The sequence below is a fragment of the Chinchilla lanigera genome, unplaced genomic scaffold (genome assembly GCF_000276665.1).
Source record: "Chinchilla lanigera isolate Chin_1 unplaced genomic scaffold, ChiLan1.0 scaffold00081, whole genome shotgun sequence".
NCBI classification, from domain to species: domain Eukaryota; kingdom Metazoa; phylum Chordata; class Mammalia; order Rodentia; family Chinchillidae; genus Chinchilla; species Chinchilla lanigera.
The window spans coordinates 8,447,431-8,451,697 of NW_004955482.1; the positions used below are offsets into that span (position 1 = coordinate 8,447,431).

At 35.5% G+C, this 4,267-nt stretch overlaps 1 protein-coding gene across 5 annotated transcripts in view; it reads right to left on the bottom strand.

Annotated features, from left to right (window-relative positions):
• The window catches only part of Tmem116 (transmembrane protein 116), a 183,715-nt gene that overhangs the window by 58,985 nt on the left and 120,463 nt on the right, over positions 1-4,267 (bottom strand). The gene's annotated exons all lie outside the window — the stretch shown is intronic.

A 4,267-nucleotide genomic window follows, 5' to 3' on the forward strand; every position in this document is an offset into this window, starting at 1 on the left:
TCTTGTTTTGAAATTCTGAATCATTTTTATAGTTTTTGTGTTGTTTTGTTTTTGTCTTTGTTTTTGTTATTTTGTTTCTGTTCTTTTCTCTTTAAAATAATAAAAATAAATTAAAATAAAAACTGTTACAAACAATTTTATTCTAAGAAACTAGAAAACCCAGAAGAAATGCATTAATTTCTTAACATGCACAGCCTACCTAAATTGAATCAAGAAGAAACAGAAAATTTAAATATACTAATAATAAATAATGATATTAAAGCAATAATTAAATCATTCTCCCCTTAAAAAGTTCAGGGCCTTTACTGCTGAATTCTGCAAAATGTCTGAATAAAGAATTCCAGTTCTTAAATTATTACAAAAAACGGAGATGGAAGGAATTCTGCCAAACTCTTTTCATGAAGTCAGTATTACCTTGATACCCAAATCAGGTGTCAGGTATAAAAATACAAGAACAAAAATACAGCAATAAAAGAAAACTATAGACCCACATCCCCAATGAATATACATGCAGAAATTCTCAGATACTAGCAAAAGAATTCAGCAGCATATGAAAAGATCACACACCATGATCAAGTGAGATTCATCTTAGGGATGCAAGAATGAATCAACACTCACAAATCAATGAATATGATGTAACATATTAATAGAATGAAGAACAAAACAAATATGGTCATCTCAATAGATGCAGAACAAACATTCTATAAGATTCAACATCCTGGAGCTAGGGTTGTAGTTCAGTAGTTGAGTTGACATCCCTTTATGATTAAAAGCTCAACAAACTAGGTATAGAAAGAAAATACCTTAAAATACTAAAGGCTTTATGTGAAAAACACATAGCCAATATTGTATCAAACAGGGAGAAGTTGAAAGTGTTTCTTTCAAGATGTGGAAAAAGATGTCTACTTTCATCATTCCTCTTTAATACAGTACTGGAAGTCTTAGCAAGAGATGTTGACAAGAAAAAAAAAAAAGTCATCCAAATTGGAAAGGAAAAAGTTAAATTATCCATATTTACAGAGAACATGATTTTATACATAAAAAATTAAATATCCCCTCTTAAAGCTATTAGAACTGATAAACAAATACAGTAAAGTTTCAGGCTATAAAACCACCACACCATAAAAGTAGAGCTCTTATTATTTTTCTTTATTTATTTTTGGTTTTTCAAGATAGGATCTTGCTATGTATTTCAGGTTAGCCTTCAATTCACTATGTAGCCCAGGCTGGCCTTGAATTGTAAGTGATCCTCTTGCCTCCTGAGAGCTAGGATTACAGGCATGCACCATCATACCCAGCATGAAAGTAGCATTTTTATATACCAATAATGAATTTCCTGGCAAGGGAATTAAGAAAGCAATCCCCACTGCAGTAGCTATAAAGAAATTAGGCATTTTTTATAGGCAGTAAGAGATTTCTACATTGAAAATTAGAAATTTCAATGAAATTAAGTTACTAATGAAAGAGATCATAGAAGACACTAAAAATGGAAAGATATCCCATGTTTGTGAATCAGAAGCCTTAATATTGTTAAGGTGACCATGGTACTAAAAACAATCTATAGATTCAATGCAATTCCCATCAAAATATCAAACTTCACAGAAAAAAAAAATCTAAAATTCAAATAAAACCACAGAAGACCAAGCATTGGGGCGGGGGGCGGGGGGCAAAAGTAAAGAAAAAAGGGAAAAAAATAAAAAGTAAGGGCACCATAATCCCTGACTGTCAAACATCATACAAAGCTATAGTTACTAAACAGCATGGTATCAGCTGTTATCAAGACAGACACACGACTGATGAAACAGAATAGAGAACCCAAAAATAAATCCTGTTTATATAGCCAAAGTGCCAAAAGACAACCTCTTCAATAAATGGTGCTGGGGGGCTGGGGATTTAGCTCAGCGGCACAGCGCCTGCCTGGCAAGCACAAGGTTGTGAGTTTGATTCCCGGTACTGGAGAAAAACCAAAAAAAAAAAAAAAAAAAAAAAAAAAAAAATGGTGCTGGTAAAAACTAGATGCACATATGCAAAACATTCACATTAGACTCTTTCCTCTAATCACACACAAAAATCAACTCAAAATAGATCAAAGACCTAAATATAAGACCTGAAATTATGAAATCACTATAAGAAAATCCAGGGAAAACACTTCAAAACATTGGTGTAATAAAGTCTGCTTTTAGCTTTTGGTGTTAACTAACGAAGTCCTAGAAATGGGCCTTAGAAATAAATCTTTGGAATTAACAGAGACTCAGAAAGAGATGAAGTGGGTTGTGGTTGTTCACTGATTGTCAGTTTGAGTAGGAATGCCCAGCTGAACTGAGTCACCATGGTTGTCAGAACAGTAAAACAGAAGAGGCAGAAAGGATTTTAGTTTATTTTTCATGGAAGAGCTTTGTTATGGCTGATTTTCCTTGGAGAAGCTTCTTCAGCTGTTCTCTTTGGAGGAGCTTGGGTCTTTGCCTTTGCTTTGAGCATCATCTGCCTGTTGGTGTGGATACTTCAGCTTCTAGTACCCGCTTTTTGGCCTACTTTTTGGTGCAGACTCTCTAGCCCCTGGACTTTCTGGCACAACCTTTCAGGCTTCCATTGCAGATTCCTTGGCCTCCTGATATGGATTTGTATGGAACATTGCCATGGGCTCCAGGCCCTCAGTTGGATTCTTTGGATCTCTAGCACATGGACGGATCTCTTGGACTCTTCTACATTTTACTGTGTGAGAATATCGCAAGCTAATTTTTAAAATTTCTGTGTCCTACATTAAATCTGTTTCTCTTGCAAACACTGACTACAACATGGGTGTTCTGTCTTCCCCACATCCTCAAAAGGAGAGACTGTTCTATTATAAAACTATTTCAAAGACTCTGATGTAAGGTAGTTGAGACTCTTTACCATAAAATCAGTCAGCTTGTGTAACTGTTAAGATTGTTATCAGCTTGTCCTGGCAACATAATGTGGAAATTGTTGCTGTGTTCTCTGAAAAGAATCTCACAGAAGCCATCACTAACTGGTTGTTGTACTTGATAATACGACATTCTGATAACTTCTGCCCAGTAAAGGAAATAATCAAGAAAGGTAAGAGACAATCAGAATAGGAGAAAATACTTGCAAAATATTTGAAATTATTTGACAAGTGATTACTATCCAGAATATATAAGGAACTCAAAAAGATGAACAGTCAAAAAATCCAATTAAAAAAGGATTAAAGACCTAAGTAAACAGTTCTCAAAAGAAGACACACAAGTGGCCAACAAGTACAGAAAATGATGCTCATACTCACTAATCATCTTGGAAATACAATAAAAAGCACAATGAGATACCTCATCTCAGAATGGCTATCATCAAAAAGACAGCAAGTACTGATGAGGATGTAGAGAAACTCTTTTATACACTGTAGAGAAAATATTATACACTGTTATGAATGTAAACTAGTACAGTAGTCATGGAAAAGAGTATGGAGGTTCCTCAAAAAAACTAAACATACAGGACTGGGGATATAGCTCAGCAGCACAGCGCCTTGCTTGGCAAGTGCAAGGTCCTGAGTTCAATTTCTGGTACAAAAACAAAAACAAAAAACTAAACATAGAACTACCATATGATGCAGCAATTTCATTACTGGGTATATAAGAAAAGGAGATAAAATCACTTTACCAAAAAGATACTTGCCCTCCTATGTTTATTACAAGACCATTTACAATACATAGTTAAAACATGGAATCAACTTAGATGTTCATCAGTGGATGAATGAATAAAGAAAACATGTTATATAGAGAGGAATGTTTTTCAGCCATAAAAAAAGAACAAAATCCTGTCACTTGCAGCAACAAGGATGAAACTGAAGGTCATTATGTTAAATAAAATAAGCCAGGCAGAAAGACAAATACCACAAATATTCACTCATTTACAGAAACTAAAGGTTGATCTTGTATTAGATTGGAATGGTCACTAGATACTCGGAAGGGCAAGGGTGGGTACAGAGAGCCCTTCCTGGTCCTTGTCCTGGCCCAGGAAGGTTACATTTGCAATCCCATGAAAAGTTTTTGGAGTTCTAGTGAGTTAATTCCAATCTACCACTTCCAGTGCAACCCATGGCGAGAATAAAGACACAAGGCATATTTTATGGGGAGCCAAGGGGTCCTAAGTCCAGCCATGATGATGGCCATCTGGAACAAATGCCTCTCCCAGGGCCAAACCTTTATTCATTCATGAAGAAGGGAGTGGCTGGAGGATGAATGACTGTGAGAACTGTGGGAAGGAGGTGAGCGCC